General features: G+C 39.8%; 1 protein-coding gene across 1 annotated transcript in view; it reads right to left on the bottom strand.

Moving 5' to 3' along the window:
- The window catches only part of GLDN (gliomedin), a 69,023-nt gene that overhangs the window by 39,734 nt on the left and 9,408 nt on the right, over nt 1–19,881 (bottom strand). The window lies entirely within an intron of this gene.

The following is a 19,881-nucleotide window of genomic DNA, read 5'->3' as shown; positions in this document are numbered from 1 at the left end:
AGGCATGAATCATGAAGTCAAACTGCTTGTGTTCTAATCATGGCTTTGCCATTCACAAGCAGTGTGACCTTGGGAAAGTTACTTAACCTCTCTGTGCTGCAGTGTCCTTGTCTGTAAATGGAGTTAACAGTACCTACCTTACTTAAAGCATGGTTCTGTGGATAAATGAGTGAATACATGCAATACTCTTACAACAGGGCCCGGCATATGATAAGCAAACTCTATTTATGCTATTGTTTTGATGGTTCCTTGGATATGCCTGGAATGACTTAGATAATTTATCAATTTACCATCCAAGAATTTCAAATTTATACATAGAGCAATTTTTAGACCCAAATAATGTGGCATTTCAAAACTGTGCGAAGAAACATTATTAGTTGGGAAATGGAGTTGAGACAGCTGGATAGACATGTGGGGAAAAATAAAAAAGATGGATCGCTATTTCACTCCTTACACTAAACAAGTTAAGTGAGCCCCATTAATCAAAAAATTAAAAGTTAAAAGCAAACTAGTGAAAATACTGAAGGAAACCTTGGGAAAAATATTTATAATGGTATTAGAGTAGGAAAGACTTTTCTAAGAAGAAACAACCCTCATGCTATATATAGGAAAAATGTGATAAATTCAACTGTCTAATAATTTAAAATTTCTGCAAGAGGTAAAATACTACAAGCAATAACAAAGGAGAAACACAAACTTAGAAAAATAATTGCAAAGGGCTTGTATATAGAGCTGTTACAAAGCAATAAGTGAAGGGAAAAAAACAAAAACAAAAACAAAGGAAAATGGGCATTGGACCCAGGCAGAAAGTTGAAAGAAAAAAAATAGTGCCTTATCTTCACTTATAGTTGAAGAAAAACATCAAATTATGAAATGCTATTTTTACTTCTTAGGTTTGCTAATAAAAAGAATAACAGAGCACTTCTCACAAGGGTGTCAGGAAAGTAACACTCTCATATTGTGTTGATGGAAATGTAAAGGGATACTGCCTCTTTGGAGGGCATTTTGACAATATCTACTAAAATTTAAATGGATCTACATTTTGACTCATCAATTACACTTTGAGATTTATTCTACAGATACACTCATATATGCATGAGAAGATGTAAGTACAAAGATGGTTGTTGCAAAAATGTGGGCAAAAGCAAAAACTAGAAACAACCTAAATAATTATCAGTGAGGTCTGGTTAGAGAAATTGTAGCATATTCACATAAGGAAATACTGTGAAAAACAGTAAATTTAAATCCATAAAGCTGATATTGAAAGATCTCCAAGATAAATGAAAAAATGCAAGGTACAGAGCAGTATGTATAGTGTCCTTTCATTTATATAAAAAAGTAGTACATACGAAAATGCTACTTTAGGCTTCTCTCTTGCTGCTTTCCAGATTCTCTCTTTGTCTTTGACTTTCTAGAATATCTCTGGAGAGAAACCTAAGAAGGAGAACTGAAACCTAAAAACTCCTCCTCAAGTAAGGAGCAGTAGAGAGCCAGGGTCAGAGGGAGCTATACTAAGCATGATTCGCCCTTCTGTTTTATTCAAAATTTTCGCTGATTTCTCTCTCAATGAAACTCTTTGTAAAAAGAACATGTGTTGATTTGAAGGGAAAATTTGTTTTGTCTTCTACCTAGGTTTATTTTGTTTGCTAGGAGATCCAGAGGGAAACTTGTACGGTATTTACTTTTTGTGAAGTGTGTCAGCAGGTGCTTATTGACTGCTTTAGAAATTTATTGTGAAATATATCATACATATCACAAAAATATGAAAGGTGTGCCAACAGTTTAAAGATGAATAATAAAACAAACGTGTATACACCACCTTCAGCTAAGCAAGGCTTTAGAGCATCCCAGGTGCCCCTCCCAAAACACACCCTTCCCTCCTAGCCACAACCACTCCCTGAGCTGAAGTATATTGGGCAGTGAAACTCTCCCTTTTGTACAGATAGCAACAGAGAGGCTTAGTGAGGTGAGGTCATTTATTCAAGGTCACACAGCTTGCTCTTGGAAAAGCCAGGCTCAGCTCCAGGTTTCCTGATTCCAGGTTTACTGCACTTTCTATTATGGCTCTGATGAGCATCTTAACGTAACCAGAAGAAATTTCGATTCACTGTGTTTAGTCATGCTCATAAATTAATGCAATCAGCTGCACTACAAAATTTATCATCTTAAAAAAATGTATAATTGTCCATTGAGAGGACCATTAGAGGCTTCACAATGCTTCATTTGTTGCCTGGGGGATCACAGCAGAAGGAGTAGTTAGAAACAACAGAAGCATCAATAGGGAAAATTAACCTTTCTCTCTTTTATGCTCATCACTGGTCTGCAGTTGGCACAGCTTCTATAAAAAATGATGAAGAAGGAGTTTTCATTTCCTGATCTTTTGGCTTCATTTATATGCTAAAAGTTAATTTAGATATTTACCAGTAAATTGTGTTAATCTTCACTCGGGAATATTCTTTTAACAAACATGGTCTATATAAGATTGTATCAAGGTAAAACATGGTATGAAAAGGTATGGCCATAAGAAAACCAGAAACTTTTTTTTTTTTTTCTGATAATAATGATTAAGAGTTTGGATGAAAATAAGAAAATTCAAAAATTGAAAGTCACAAAATCTAGCTTGTCAAATTAAGGAGTCATATTTGGTATACAAGGCTTCCTAGATCTTGATTTAGGATTTGAGAATGGTGAAGTTGGAAGAGGCCTTAGAGCTCATTGTCCTGGGGGTGTCAGGCAGGAGCCATCCAGGACGTGGCCCTGCCCCTTCTTGAGGCCATCTCCCCCTGCTCTCCCCCATTGCTCTGCTCCAATCACACTGGCCATCATCACTGGTCTTTGCCATGCCTTACAAGGCATGGGGACTTGTTTTCAGCTTTGACAACATATGGCAGCAATGGGAGAAAAGACAGCCAAAATGGGTCCCATTAGTGGCCTGACCAGACCGTCCAGTTTTCTCTCTGGATACAGAACTGGTCTCACTGGATTAGTAGAACTCATGGGATCTTAGGAAATTCATGGGCAAGGAAGGGGCTCCTGAAGAAAAGTAATGGACTTCTTGCTAATCTGGCATCAGATGGCTTGAGCTGGCTCTAATTCAAACTAAAAATAGATGGGACTAATTTGGCAGTCTCTATGAGAAAGAAAATGCTATGAACTGGGAATCTCACTTGCAGGAAGCTTATACAAGGATATCTGGGCAAGAATGCTTATTGCAACATTGTGATGGCAAAGGCATGCAAAAAATCTAAATGTTCATCAGTAAGGCACTTGTTAAACAGATGAGAAAGAATGAAGTAGGTCTATATGTACTAATCTGGAAAGATGGCCTTGGCATACTGTTAAGTGATAAAAGCAAGGTGCAGCCCAAGCCATATAACACAATACAAATTTTTGGTTGAAAAAGAATATTTAGATATGTCTGGATAAGTGCAGAGAAAAGTTGCAAGGCTCATGAACCAAACCATTAACAGATTTTTTTTTCTCCTGGAGACTGAGACTAGGAGATAAAAGGGGTCTTTTCATTTCTTAGTTTATATTGTTTTAAAAGATATGTTGGGATTATGAGTGAATTTTACTTTGCTATGCTTTTAATAATTCAGAGAGAGAGAAGAGAGCATGCAAGCATTACATGAACCCAAAAGATGGGTGTAATGACCCAGCTTTCCCTGGGAATCCAAATATCATGCCTTCACAATAACCCCCATCACTTGGAATAACTTGGACAGATCTCTGTTGCTTCTAGACAAATGAACGTAGAATGAACTAGAACAGCTGTCTAGTGACTTTCAAATTGTTCATTAGTCATAAGATTTTTCTTTTTCCCACATAAATTGCCAACCCTCCAAATAAAAAAACAAATAGAATGAAGCTACTCTGGGTTAACTTATCTGTAAAATGAGAGGGTTGGACTAGACAGATGATTTCAAACTCTGCTCCCAGGAGGAATCAGGGGAGGAAGTGGGGAGGGACACCTGGAGACCTAGAGTCAGGGGAGGAGGGATAAGAAAGCTGAGGTCCAAAGAAAGCAAGTGAAGTAGCTGGCCCAGCCTCCCCTAGCTGGTTCCAGAAAAGAGTCCTGTTTTTCTCCCGCATCTACTTTTTCATACCATTTAGCCTTTGCAAAAGGAATTGTCTGAAATTCAACAGGAAATGCAAATTTTTGCTTTAGTCTACTTTGAATGTGAACAAGATATTAGATTTTTACCAGTTGATTATGCATCAACTTCAAGAAATCTCTTCTGTGCAAAAGAGAAAGGTTTAATCAAAAGTGTTTCTCATCAGAATGAATAGAGCTAAATGCCGTGTGCTACCACTGCTCATCAGAACACAAAACCTCAGGTGGTTGGCTGGCCTCCCTCTTGAACTCCCTTCCTCTCACCCTTTACTCTCAGGACTGATGCACGAAAAAGTAAGGGAGCAAACCTGCCTGTCATCATCAGTTTACGCATTGCTAAAATAATGTGTCCTGTCACGGCTTCTCTGAAGTTCCCCAAGTACAGGTTCTGGTTTGCTGGGGGGAACAATGTTTAAACTCCAAGTCACCTTTCAGATCTGACCTATTTTGTAACTTAAATTCCACTTTCTTAGACAACTGAATACCCTTTATGGTGCTCCTTAATTATGCAAATTGCTGTTATTTTGTGTATGCACATGATCCTTTAGAAAACATTGAGCTATGAATGTGGTGGCCCAGCTGCTGAAGGGTTAGACCACAGGTATTGGCGGAATCCCTCATGGGGTCTGAAGCTGCGGTGAGCTACCCTGGACTCATCCCTCTGAAAGGCAGGAATTCACACTGGGACCAAGACATGGTGATGACAATCTGCAAACTGCAACAGGAAGGTGGGGTTTGCTATGTACGGGGTGAAATACTGAGCCACGACCTTCTTCCTGCAGCCCCACAGGAAGATCAGCCAAAGGTCTGGGCATTTGTCGCAAGTGAACAAACTGTGGCCATCCCACACTAATGTCCTGGGGCCGAGTGCTCTTGTCAGTTGAAACTGGTATCCTCGGAGCCCAGCTAAATCCTAACGAGTCTTCCCCAAAGACCTCCATTCCCACTAACTGCCCCCTTTACAGCCCAGCAGCATCACCACGTGGCTGCTTGTTGGCACGCTCCGTCATGTTTTTCGGGCTCCTCAACCAGATAGGCTCCTATTGGTAGGGACTGTACTACGTACTCTTCCTGTGCACCGCATTCACTCATCTGGTCCCTTTGCCAGCATTAGAATGGCATTGAGCACATAGTAGATATTCAATAAATACTTCATTATTGACTACTCAATCAATTGGGAGGGGAATGTGCTCTTCAACCAATGATATTATTCCTTTTTTGACCAGCAGTATATGGGAACCGAACATCTAGCATGTGGTTACCTGTTTCTCTTTGTGCCTGTTTGCTTAAGATAACCTTATTTTGGCAAAAACTCCACTAATCCCTCGAAAATAGGAGCCTGGAGATGCTAGGGTTATCCTATAGGGTCCCTGATACATGGCTAACAGAAAATAACAGAAACATTTCATGCTGTCTTGAGTAGAAATACCTGGTTAGGGCTGAGTTGGCCAGGTAGAGACTGGGATGCTGCATGAAAAGGAGTCTCAAACATCAATGAAAATGCAATGCCATAGGGAAAACATGGTATTCCCCAGCTCTTCCTGTTTTGCTAAGTAGATCAGAATGGAGGTGAAGACCAGCCTGCCCTCCAAGCGGCAGGGGTCTCAGACTACTTGTCCCTAAGGCATTTACTTTCCTGAGTAGCTTTCAAGGGCTGAACTGAATTGCTAGTGACGGTGCGGCCTCCCATCGCCCTCTTTCTCACCCTGCCTCAGTAGTTGCCTGGATTCTCTAATAAAATGCTGAACAAATAGTTAACATGTATTGGTTTAGAGTCCACCCACAGCCTTGGCCAGCCTTCTTGCACACAAAGGCTGGGGAGTCACAGAAGTTGAAGCAGCTCAGGCTGGGCCCAGGCCTCCTCAGCAATCCCAGTTGGAAGGGGCCGTTCCAGCAAACGCCCTCACCCAATGTCTCCGGCAAAATTACTTTCAGCTGGGATCAGGGCCGGGGGGCGGGGTGGGGAACAGCCCTGTGACATTTATGAACCCTGGGGACACCTAAAAATGCATGACAGAAGTCCCTGAAGGAGCAATTCCTTCCCCAGGTGTGCTTGGAGGCCTTCTTTAGGTCTGACCTGATGGGGGAGATGAGTGACTTGTTTCTTGTTGACTGAGCAGGATCCCCTACTAGCTCCCCAGCCCCTTGACAAAACAGGACTCATGGCAATACTTACCCCAGGGAGTGGCTGTGAGGAGTAAACGAAGGAGTCCTTATAAAAACAACTTTTTGGTGTTCGTACTAGTGTTACATAAACATGATTGTCTCATGATTTGAATGTAAATCAGCTGATCCTGCTTTTTAAAAAATCGTCAATTCATACTATTTTAATCAAAGCCTGATTACTAGTTTCTAAATGTAAAACAGAGTAGGATTTATAGAAATAGCCAGATATAAATTGATAAGTGCCCTAACCCACTAAATATAATAAGCCTCGATTGGTATTATGACTCTCTTCCTAAACCATTCCCTTCTCCCACCAGGAGCCCCTCAGGTGCCAGCAAGCCCCAGTTCTCAGCCTTGTCCTGTCTGCAGTTCAAGCAGCTGCCTCTCAGGAATGGCCTGTCCTTTTGCATTTCCTCCTGTCGCCTGCTTAGTTGGGAGCTGCTGACAGCCTGGACTCCTCACGCTAACATGCTGACCCGGCTCCAGAACCAGGAGTGATGGGGCACTCTCAGAGGAGGCTCAGAACGCCTTCTCCCACTATCTCCTGTGCTCACACCTTTCTTCCTCCAGGTCGGAGATAGACTCAAACATGGAGACAACATGATGTTTTATCTACTTATACTGCATCTCATCCTGACACAGTTCTCCCCCGGTCATAAAAAAAAAAAAAAAAGTAGCAGCTAAAAATCAAGTTACTAAGTTCAAATCCAACTTTAAGAAGTTGTTTTGTATTGAATTGCCTATTTTCAAGCCCAGCAATTTTACAATTTATTCTGGCCAGTTGTTTCTTAAAGGGGATAAGCTCTTTCTATCTCTGTATTTTAAACACATGCAAATGTAATGGAATAGCTTTCAAGTGAAATTATATGTAACTATGAGAAAATATAGGTAACTATTTGATCTTGAGACCTTGAGGTAGGAAAGAATATTTTAAGCACAAAAGCAAAAGAAGAACCCATAAACGAAGGACTTTATAGATCTGACTACATGAAAATGGAAAATTTTAAATACTCCCCACCAAAAAAACCCCCAGCAAACAGAATTAAAAGATAACACCCAGGGCTGAACGGTGTGGTGTAAAGAACATGAGTTTTGGGAGTCAGATAGAGCTAAGTCTGATCTGAGTGCCAATTCCTTCACTCACTGGCTCTGTGTCATTGAACAGGATGCTCTCTAAGCCTCAGTGACCTGTCTGTAAAATGGGAATAATCATAATAATGATAAGAATAGCAACTACCTCATAAGGTTGTTACTAGGATAAGGACTTTTTTGACACACATACCTAAAGCTCTTAGCATAGTGCCTGGCAAGTTTTAGGTTCTCAATAAATGTTATAATCATTACTAAGGGAAAAATATTGCAACATGTGTAATACACAAAAAGCAAATAGTTTTTCTATATAAAAGGTATTTGTAAATTAGTAAGGAAAAACTTTTTAAAACAAATTAAAAAATGAGTTAAAACATGAAAAAATCTCACACAATGATTTCAAATCACCAATAAACATATGAAAAAAAAATTCATCCTCACTGTAATCAAACACCTGCAGCCCCCTCCCTGATGTTAGGGATTCAACCTGTCCCAGGGTTGGGTCCCACTTATTTATTTATTTATTTATTTATTTATTTACTTAGTGTCCTACAATTCAACTCAATTCTTCCTTTTAAAAAATTGTGTTTCAGGTGTACAGTATTATAGTTCAACATCTGTATACAGTAGAGTAGACTACCCTAAGTCTAGCTACCATCCATCAACATACAGTTGACTACTTTCACCCAACCCTCCAACCTCCTTCCCCTCTGGTAATCACTAATCTCTTCTCTGTATCTATTAGTTTGTTTTATTTTGTTTCTTGGGTTTTTTGTTTAAGATTTCACACTTGAGTGAAATCATATGGTATTTGGCTTTCTCCATCTAATTTCAATTAGCATAATACTCTCAAGGTCCATCTATGTTGTCACAAATGGCAAGACTTCATTATTTTTTATGGCTGAATAGTATTCCATTCCATCTTCTTTATCCATTCATTCATCGATGGGCACTTAGGTTGTTTCCATATCTTGGCTATTGTAAATAATGCTGCAATGAACAAAGGGGTGCATATATCTTTTCAAATTAGTGTTTTTGTGTTCTTCGGGTAAATACCCAGAAGTGGAATAGCTGGGTCACATGGTAGTTATATTTTTAATTTTTTGAGGAATCTCCCTACTAATTTCCATAGTGGCTGCACCAATTTACAGTACCACCAATAGTGCATAAGGGTTCCCTTTTCTCCACATTCTCCCCAATATTTGTTATTCCCTGTATTTTCAATAATAGCCATTCTAACAAGTGTGAGGTGATATCTCATTGTGGTTTTGATTTGTATTTCCCTGATAACTAGTGATGTTGAACATTTTTTTCATGTGCCTGTTGGCCATCTCTATATCTTCTTTGGAAAAATGTCTATTCAGATCCTCTGTCCATTTCTTGAATCAGGTTTTTTGTTGTTGTTGATGTAGGAGTTTTTAAATATATTTTGGATAATAACCCCTTATCGGATATATGATTTGCAAATAACTTCTACCATTCAGTAGATTGTTCTTCGTTTTGTTGATGGTTTCCTTTGCTGTGCAGAAGCTTTTTACTTTGATTTGGTCCCATTTGTTTATTTTTGCTTTTGTTTCCCTTGCCTTTGGAGTAAGATCCACAAAAACATAGCTAAGACTGATGTCAATCAGGTTACTGCCTATGTTTTCTTCTAGTAATCGTTATGGTTTCAGGTCTTTCTTTCAAGTCTTTAATCTATTTTGAGTTAATTTTTGTGTATGGTGTAAGAGTGGTCTAGTTTCTTTCTTCCTTTCTTTTCTTTTTTTTTTCTTGGCATATGGCTGTCCAGTTTTCACAACAATATTTACTGAAGAGACTGTCTTTCTCCATTGTATGTTCTCTGCTGCTCCTTTGTCATATATTAATTGTCCATATATGTGTAGGTTAATTTCTTAGTTCTTAATTCTGTTCCACTGATCTATGTGTCTGTTTTTGTGTCAGTATCAGTATAGTATAGTATAGTATAGTATAGTATAGTATAGTATAGTATAGTATAGTATAGTTTGAAATCAGGGAATGTGATACTTCCCCAGCTTTGTTCTTCTTTAGCAAGATCATTTTGGCTATTCAGGGTCTTTTGTAGTTCTGTACAAATTTTAGGATTATTTGTTTAAGTTCTGTGAAATTTGTCATTGACATTTTGATAGTGATTGTGTTGAATCTGTAGATTGCTTTGGATAGTTTGGACACTTTAACAATATTAATTATTGCAATCCATGAGCACAGAATATCTTTCCACTTATTTATGTCTCCTTCAATTTCTTTCATTAATGTCTTGTAGTTTTCAACATATAGGTCTTTTACCTCCTTGGTTAATTTTTTTTTTATAAATTTATTTATTTATATTTATTTTTGGCTGCATTGGGTCTTCGTTGCTGCGTGCAGGCTTTCTCTAGTTGTGGCAAGTGGGGGCTACTCTTTGTTGTGGTGCACGGGCTTCTCATTGCGGTGGCTTCTCTTGTTGAGGAGCACGGGCTCTAAGTGCACAGGCTTCAGTAGTTGTGGCTCATGGGCTCTAGAGCGCAGGCTCAGTAATTGTGGCACATGGGCTTAGTTGCTCCATGGCATGTAGGATCTTCCCGGACCAGGGCTCGAACCCATGTCCCCTGCATTGGCAGGCAGATTCTAAACCACTGCACCACCAGGGAAGCCCCTCCTTAGTTAATTTTATTCCTAGGTATTTTATTCTTTTTGATTTGGGTTTGCATTGCTAATGGGTTTGTTTTCTTAATTTCTCTTTCTGATAGTTTGTTCTTAGTGTATAGATATGTCACAGATTTTTTTTTTTTTTTTTTTTTTTTTGGCCACACCAAGCAGCTCTGAGGGATCTTAGTTCCCTAACCAGGGACCAAACCTGGGCCTCCTGCAGTGGAAGCACAGAATCCTAACCACTGGACTGCCAGGGAATTCCCGCCACAGATTTTTATATATTGATTTTGTATCCTGCTACTGTTCTGAATTCATTTATTAGTTCCAACAATTTTTTGATAGAGTCTAGGGTTTTCTATGTATATTATCATGTCATCTGAAAATAGTGACAGCTTTTACTTCTTCCTTTCCTATTTGTATACTTTTTATTAATTTATCTTGCCAAATTGCTGTGGCTAGAACTTCCAATACTATGTTGAGCAACAGTGGTTAGAGTGGGCATCCTTGTCTTGTTTCTGATCTTAGAGGAAAACTTTTCAGCCTTTTGTTGTTGAGTGTGATGTTAGTTGTGGGTCTGTCATATATGGCCTTTATTATGCTGAGGTATGTTCCTTCTATACCCACGTTGTTGAGAGTTGTCATCATTAATGGATGTTGAATTTTGACAAATGCTTTTTCTGCATCTATTGTATTAAAATACATCTAGTCTAAAATGTGAAGTGGATAGCTGGTGGGAGGCAACTGCATGGCACAGGGAGATCAGCTCGGTGCTCTGTGACCACCTAGCAGGGTGGGATAGGGAGGGTCGGAGGGAGACGCAGAGGGAGGAGATATGGGGATGTATGTGTGCATGTGGCTGATTCACTTTGTTGTATAGCATAAACTAGCACAACATTGTGAACCAATTATACTCCAATAAAGATGTTAAAAAAATAAAATAAAATACATCTGGTCTAATGTGTCATTTAAGTCTGCGGTTTCCTTATTGATTTTCTGTCTGTATGGTTTATCCATTGATGTAAATGGGGTGTTACAGTTCCCTACTATTATTATATTGCTTTTAATTTCTCCCTTTAAGTCCATTACTATTTGCTTTATATATCTTGGTGCTCCTCTGTTGGGTGCATATACATTTATAAATGTTACGTCTTCTTACTGGATTGACCCCTTTATCATTATCTAATGCCCTTCTTTGTCTTTTATTACAGTCTTTGTTTAAAGCCTATTTTGTCTGATGTGAGTATATCTACTCCAGCTTTCTTTTCTTTTCCATTTACACAGAATATTTTTTCCATTCTTCACCTTTAGTCTGTGTGTGTACTTACTTCTTCTTCTTTTTTTTTTTTTTGCAAAAACCTTACCTCTTCTTATTATTTTTTGTTGTACTTTTTTTTAACTTTTTATTTTATACTGGAGTGTAGCCAATTAACAATGTTGTGATAGTTTCAGATGCACAGCAAAGCAACTCAGCCATACATATACACGTACCCATTCTCCCCCAGACTCCCCTCCCATCCAGGCTGCCACATAACATTGAGCAGAGTTCCCTGTGCTATACAGTAGGTCCTTGTTGGTTATCCTTTTTTTTTTAAATTAATTAATTAATTTATTTTTGGCTGTGTTGGGTCTTCATTTTTTTTTCCTGTGCGAGGGCCTTCTCCAGTTGTGGCAAGCGGGGGCCACTCTTCATCGCGGTGCGCGGGCCTCTCACCGTCGCGGCCTCTCCTGCTGCGGAGCACAGGCTCCAGATGCGCAGGCTCAGTAGTTGTGGCTCATGGGCCTAGTTGCTCCGCGGCATGTGGGATCCTCCCAGACCAGGGCTCGAACCCGTGTCCCCTGCACTGGCAGGCAGACTCTCAACCACTGCGCCACCAGGGAAGCCCCTGGTTATCCTTTTTAAATATAGTAGTGTGTGTGTGTAGTTACTTCTGAAGTGAGTCTCTTGTAGGCAGTATATAGATGAGTCTTGTTTGTTTGTTTGTTTATTTCAATCCATTCAGCTACTTTGTCTTTTGATTGGAAATTTTATTCCATCTACATTTAAAGTAATTATTGATAGGTATGTACTTGTTGCCATTTTGTTAATTGTTTTCTGGCTGTTTTTGTGGTTCCTATTTGTTCCTTTCTTCTTCTCTTTCTCTCTATCTTTGTGTTTTGGTGGTTTTCTTTAGCGGTATGTTTCAATTCATTTCTCATTTTCTTTTGGGTATTTACTATAAGTTTTTTCCCTGTGGTTACCATGAGGTTCACATATAACATCCTATGTAAATAGCAGTCTGTTTCAAGTTGGTAGCAACTTAAATGTGAACACATTCCAAAACTTTATACTTTTACACCCCTCCACATTTCATACTTGTGATGAGACATTTTAAATCTTTTAATTTTATGTAGCCCTTAACTAATTATTTTAATTGTAGTTAATTTTACTACTTTTGTTTTTTTAACATTCCTGGTTGCTTTATAGGTGATTATCCACCAGCTTTATATAATATTTACTTTTTCCAGTGAAATCTTTTACTTTCATACGTTTTCATATAATTAATTAGTGCCATTTTTTTCAACTTAAAGAAGTCCCTTTAATATTTCTTATTAGAGCCAGTTTAGTGGTGGTGAATGTCTTTAGCTTTTGCTTAACTGGGAAACTCAATTTTTCCTTCAATTCTGAATGATCGCCTTGCTTGGTAGAGAATTCTTGATTGGAAGCTTTTTCCTTTCAACACTTTGAATATGTTATGCCACTCCCTTTGGCCCATAAGGTTTCTGCTGAAAAATTTGCTGATAGTCATATGGGGTTTTTCTTGTATGTAACAAGCTGTTTTTCCCTTGCTGATCTTAAGATTCTCTCTTTATCCTTAACTTTTACCATTTTAATCATAATGTATCTTAGTGTGTGTATCTTTGGGTTCATCTTATTTGGAACTCTAGGCTCCCTGGTCTTGAATGTCTGTTTCCTTCCCCAGATTAGGAAAGTTTTCAGCCACAATTTCTTCAAATAATTATTCTGGCCTTTTCTCTCTCTCTCTTCTCCTTTTGGAACCCCTATAATGCAAATGTCATCCCACTTGATGTTGTCCCAAAGTTCCCTTAGGGTATTCTTCATTTTTTTAAATTTTTTTTTTTCATTTTGCTGCTCTGTTTGGGTGAGTTCCATTGCTTTGTCTTCCAGTTCACCGATTTCTTCTTCTACCTCATCCAATCTGCTGTTGAACCCCTCTAGTGGATTTTTTTCAATTCATTTACAACTTCTGTTTGGTATTTTCTTATATATTCTATCTTTTTGTGAAATTCTCACTGTGTTTGTCCATTCTTCTCCTGAGTTCAGTGAGCATCTTTATGATCATTATTATGAACACTTTATCAGGTATATTGCTTATCTCTATTTCACTTAGTTCCTATTTTGAGGTTTTGCCTTGTTCTTTTAATTGGAACATATTCCTCTGTCTCCTCATTTTGCCTAATTTTCTGTGTTTGTTTCTATGTATTAGGTAAATCAGCTACCTTTCCCAGTCTTGAAGAAGTGGCCTTATGTAGGAGATGTCCTGTGAGGCTCAGAAGTGCAATCCCACCTGGCCACCAGTGCCAGTAATCAGGGGTGTCCCCTATGTGGGCTGCATGTACCCTCCTGTTATGTCCAGGTTGTAGCTACTCCTGCGGTACATTGGTGGGTGGAGCTGGCCCCATGAATGGTTGTGCAGCCTGGTTGTGGTGGCTGTTGTATGCTGGTGGGTGGGGCTAGCCCTTGAAATGGCTGTGTGGCCTGCCACGGTGGCTTCCAGGCACTGGTGGATGAGTTATTGCACAGCTGGCTGTAAGGCCTGGCCAAGGCACAGGGGTAGGCAGGGCTCTTGGTGGGGCATGCCCGTTGAGGCTAACAGGTTATATAGAGATTTCCAAAATGGTGCCCTCCAGTGCCAGTATTAGCAAGGCGGCCTGAGATCACAAAAATGGCTCTCATCAGTGTCTCAGTCCCAGGGTAGTGTCCTAACTGGTTCCTGCCTCTTTGGTAGATACTTCAAGATGAGTAAGTGGGTCCCCCTCACCTATGGTCCAGGCACTTTCAATCTGGTGTTTTTGCACTGATTTTCAGGTTGAGTGAGTCTGTGCATGAGCTCTTTAAGCAGTGGCTTTCTGTTCCCTAGAGTTCCATAATTTTCCTGGACATATTTCCTGTTGGTTTTCAAAGCCAGGTGTTTTGGGTGCTCATCTCTCCCGTGCATGATCTAAGGGCTGGGTTGCCTCACGTGGAGCTCAAATCCCTTGCTCCTCAGAAAAAAATTCTGCCTTTGTGATCCTTCCCGATTGTGGATTTCCATGGCTAGGGTGTGTTTTTTCCCTTGGCATGAGCATATTTCTGTTTCTCTTGTTCACCTTGATGTTGTCCTTTTACCTTTTGTTCTGGAGACTCTGTTCATCCACTTTTCATGTCCTTTTCAGAGGGAATTATTCCATATGTAGTTGTAGATTTGTTGTGTCTGTGGGTGGAGGTGAGTTCAGGATCTTCCTATGCTGCCATCTTGAACCCTCTCCTGGGCCCTCCTCTTTTAAACATCAAACTACCAAGCATCTAATATATTCTCCCACCCAATCTGGCCAATGATTCTTCAATTTAGGATGTATTAGAATCACCTAGAGTGTAATCTACATACAGATTTCCAGACTCAACCTTCACTGATTCTGACTCAGCAGATCCAGAATGTAGCCCAGACATCAGCATTTTTAAACAGATGCTCCCAGGTCTTTTTGATGAAGATGACCCCCACCCACACTTTGAGAAGTTCTACCCTGTGCCATCAAAAACAAGGGCTTGTTCCAGCGTCTTTCAGTTCCTGCAGTCTCTCTCTCTCTTTTTTCCTCTCCCAGAAAACTCCCTGTGAACTCAGACCTTGAGAACAGAGTCCTGACTAACGAGGCGGGGCTCTTTTTGTTTTTCTCCTGATGATTCTTCAGCAATTAAAAAAAAAAAAAACCAGAAAGGATCACAGGGTAACTTCTCCATAAGTCACCATGCTTTGTTAACTTATTAACATGCAAAACACTTTTAAAATTAAGAGTTTTTATATCTTTCTGTATTTTCCAAGTTACTATAATGGAAACATTAACAATCAGAAAAAAAGTTGCAAAACTCCTAGTCATTCTCACTCTTCGTATATCATCCTAGCTGTAGCTCTGATGTCGCTTTCCCAAAAGTCTTTCTCCCCCATCTCAGGTTGGAGATGCTCTTATCTCCCCCACAGCATCCCTCACTTCTCCCATCAGGGCACTCTTGTCATTGCCTGGTTACTTGTTTGTTCCCCACTAATTGTAAGCATTTCGAGGAGGGGAAGTATATATCTTGTTTATTTTTATAACCTCAACACATAGCCAGTAGCTTTCCACATAGTAAGCTGTGAATGAATGAATTCTTCATTCCTCAGCAGGAAACAGAACATTCAAGAAGCTAGAGGCAAGACTGAACATGTTAAATAGAAATTTAAAAAATATAAAAAAACACCCAATTCAAACTTATAGAAATGAAAGTTAGAATGTCTGAGGTGAAAAGTACACTGAGTGGGACTAAGAGCAGAGGAAAGATTAATGAATTTGAAGACGTAACAATAGAAACTAGACAAAATGGAACACATGGAGAAAAAAGACTTAAAAAGCAAACAGGTCATCAGTGAGCTGTGGAAAAACTTAAAGTAGCCCAATACATGTGTAATTAGAGTCCCTGGCTGGCAGGATGGGCAGAAAAATATTTGAAGAAATAATGGCAGAAAATTTCCCAATTTTAATGAGAACTATAAACCCACATTTCCAATAAGCTCAGCAAAACACAAGCAAAAGAAACATGAAGAAAATGACACTAAGGCATATAATAATAAAACTGCTTAAAACATTCAGTGAAGGGTAAATCTTAGGGGCAGTCAGAGGAAGAAAAGACACAACCCACAGAGAGGAACAAAGACAAGAACAGCAGGCTTCTCACTGCAAACAGGCAAGTGAGAAGATAGTGGGGTGGCATCTTTCAAGTACTAAAAGGGAAACATTCTCAATTCTATACTCAAAATAATTTTCCAGAATGAAGTCCAGGACTTCAGACATTTTTTACATCTCCCTCTATCATGCTCCACCTAAAATGAACCACCTGCCGTTCAAGGGCCTTTTTCCCTTCCTGAAGCCCTGCCCATCTCCCAAGTTTCAGGTCAAATGCCACCTTCTTCTTGAAACCCTTCCTGATTGCCCACTGGATTTTAGTCTTACTTCTCTTAGGGTCTTACCATCCTTTGCTCTGTCATATGTGCTTGAGGATTTTCCCCTCCCACTGGCCGATGAATTCCCTGAGGGCTCCTGTCTTGTTTTTCCTATCACCACAGTGTGCACCCACACTGCCCAGAACAGGCGCTTAGCATCTGTTATACTGACTTACATATTACCTAATCCCTGAAAGATTTCTTTTAAACTTCTTTCCAAGACATTTCTGACGACTTAGAAGTACCTATTTATTCATTAACAAATACTTGATAAGTTGGGCCCCATGTTTATAAAGGTAAGACAATCCCTGGGTACAAAAAGCTTGCAATATAGTTAATTTAATTAGTTGTTTATACAAGAGTTTTAAGTAAAATAATCTGGGTTTAATAAGGAGTAGATAAACTCTTGGTTAGAGCTTCCCTGTGTCCAGGTCATGAGTATTATCATGCTCAGCATCTCCACTATTTCCTGGGTATACCTCCAACTGGAATTCCTTCCCTCCCAGGCTCTGGTATTCAGCTGTCTCTTCAATATCTTCACTTGAACATCTACCAGAAATCTCAATGTCAACATACCCCAAACTGAACTCCTGATATTCCCCTCAAAATTGTTCCATCTGCAATTCTTCTATCTCATTAATGGCAATTCTATCTTTCCGCTGCTTGGCCACTAACCCTGAAATCACTGAACTCCTTTTTTCCCCCGCTCATATTCAAGTTGTCAGCAAATTCCATCAGCTGGACATCAGACATATCTAGACACTGCCCGCTTATCATTCTACTGCTACCACCCTGGCCTCAGCCACTGTCTTTTTTCACTGCAGTAGCTAAATAAATGGCCTCCCTGCTACCACTGCCCACCCTCCCCACACAGAGAGTCTAGTCCTATCATAGTGATCCTTTGAAAAGGCAGGTCAGATCATATCACTCCTCTGCCTAAAATCCTCCAAAGACTCCCCATAAAGGCCAATGTCTTCACAACAGCCTGCAAGGCCCTACTTGAACTGGTCCTCTTGTCCTTCCTTCCCCCAGTTATCCTCTCCCAGTCTTCTTGCTGTTCCTTGTGCTCTGGGGACACTCTCCTATCTCAGGGTCTTTGCACTTGCTGTTCCCTCTGCCTGAACAGCCCTCCCCTAGATTTCCACATGGCTCACTCCCTCACCTCCTTCAAGTTTTTGCTCAAATGTCACCTTCTTAGTGAGGCCTTCCCCACCCAGAAGACTTCCAATTGCATCTTTCCCTTCCTGCTCCCTAATCCTCAACGCTGTTTTATTGTTCTTCACAGCACTCATCACTTTCTAATATTGTAGATAATTTACTTATTTACTTTGGTTCTTGTCTGCTCCTCCCCCCTTCCCCCACCAAACATAAACCCCAACAGGATAGGGATTTGCATGGTTTGTTCATACTGTTTCTTGTGCACCCACAGTTGTGCCTGTGATATAGTAGGTGCTCAGTAACTACATGCCGAAACTAACACACACCTCCAAAACTCTTAGTATGAAAAGAAACTAGGTTCAGAAACTGGCAGATACCTTAGTCTATATTTGCCCTTGCTGAGTTGTGGATGCATTTTATGAGTGAAGAGGTATTCATCAAATACCTCACTAGAGGTCTAGCGAAGAGTGGAGATATATGTAAAGAGACAAGGTGACCAAAGATGACAAATTAGAGACCAAAACTGTACACAAAGTTTTAGTTGTGTGATACAGACAATAAGTGCAGAAGAGGTTAGGGGTGGAAGAGATGAGTGTTTTGAAGTGAGCTAAGAATCACTTGTCTCCCCCAGGCCTCTAATGGAGTTTTCTGAAGCAGGAGTACTGCTGGAATAATCTCTCACTAACTGTTAATAACAATATTTTGTGCTCGCATTGTTCCCTTCAACAAGCATCTTCAGTTAATTTTTGATTTTTATCTAAGCATTCTTATCGTCACCTTATAGTCAGAAAAGTATACATAAACCATAGTTAAGTAACTTGTCCAATGTTGGGGGAATGGACAAAGAATTAATCCATTATCTCAAACTCTGCCCTTTGGCATTCTTTGTATATAGCAAAAACATTTGTGACGATGTTTTGTCAACCTACTCCCTGCTCAGCCCCCTCCTCCCTCCGCTCAGAGAATAGCTACAAGTGGTTAGCCCAGAAAATATTTAGAGGAGGTCCTTGGGTTGAGACGCTCACCCACAAAATAATTGTTGATGATGTTAGCATCAGAACACTGGCTGGATGGAACTGTTGGTTTGACAAACATGCTGTTCCTATGGGGTTCAGAAAGATTTGGTCTATGAAAGGATAAATGCATGAGTTCACCTTGAACATGAATAAAATATTTGCAAATTATCCTTAGTATAATTAACGTCCCTAAATTCAATACCCAGCATATATATATTTTGAACCCACGAACCATAAAAATGACTATCTGGGAAATAACATTCTTTCTAGAAGTCTGTGTGTTTCCCTTATGGCACCCGAGATACCAGACCTTGGAGTTATTCTAGAACCTGCCCTTTCTCTGGCAAGTTCTATTGATTCAATCTCCATTGTTTTAATTACAAGGCTTCAAAATTCCCTGAAGCACAAAAAGGAAGGATTTGAGAGATACTAAATATCAGTAACAACAAGGTAACATATATTGAGTTCTAGGCACCATGCTAAGGACTTCACATGGATTACTGAATTGAATCCTTATGATAACACCTAAGGTAGATACTACTGTCATTGCCTTCTTAAAAATGAGGAAACTGAGATTCAGAGAGGTTGAGTGATCTGTTAAAGGTCACACAGCTAAGAGGGGAGCTAGGAGTAAACACATAGTATGATTCCAGCACTCATTATAAAGGCTTTCGGGTCTGCCTTTTACTTTTTAGACTTGTAAAGACCTCTCTCATGGAGAAGACAGAATTCTTCTTGGAAGAAATGGGTTCTCCTTTCCTTGAATGTTCTTTCACTCTTCAGTTTTCCTTCCCTCTTTTTTCCTCTCTTTTCATCTCATATTCAGTCTCAAAACAAATTTAGCATCCTCACTTCTAAACTAACCCACTTTAGGTTCCTCAGTTCTGCCCATGATGCCACCATCTTTGGATGGATCTGGACCAGGTGGCTCCTTTCTCTTTCTTATATCCAATTAGTTCCCAAGTTCAATGCATTCTTATTTCTTGGTATTTCTAGGATCTATATCTTCTCCATTTTTGGTGCCATCACCTTAGCCAGACAGAAACATTTCTTGCCTGGACTAATGCAATAATGTCCTAACTTTCTTCCTGCCTCTTGTCTCTCCCCTGTGCAGTCCTTCCTGCATTGTACAGCCAGACCAGTCTTATAAAACCACATTCTTCATGATTGCCCCATGAAAAATTCTCCCAATTACCCATCAGATTCATTCTCAACTTTTCAAAAGTAGAAATTCAAGGCTCTCTCTCATGTAGTCATCTTAATTCCTCTCCCACAGCCCAAACTCCCCAGTGCAGGAAAGCTTCTTGCTCTTCCAAGCCTTGTACCACATTCATTCCTGTCCCTAGACCTTGGCTCAAGTTATTACCTGCACTTGGAATGATTTTCCCTCCTTGCCTGCTCAAATCTCACCAACTCTTCAATGCCCATTTCAAGTTCTGTCTCCTCCATGAAACCTGCC

This window comes from Eschrichtius robustus, chromosome 1 (genome assembly GCF_028021215.1).
Source record: "Eschrichtius robustus isolate mEscRob2 chromosome 1, mEscRob2.pri, whole genome shotgun sequence".
Classification (NCBI taxonomy): Eukaryota; Metazoa; Chordata; class Mammalia; order Artiodactyla; family Eschrichtiidae; genus Eschrichtius; species Eschrichtius robustus.
Note: the sequence above shows the minus strand (reverse complement) of the source record. Positions and strands in the feature narration are given on the sequence as shown.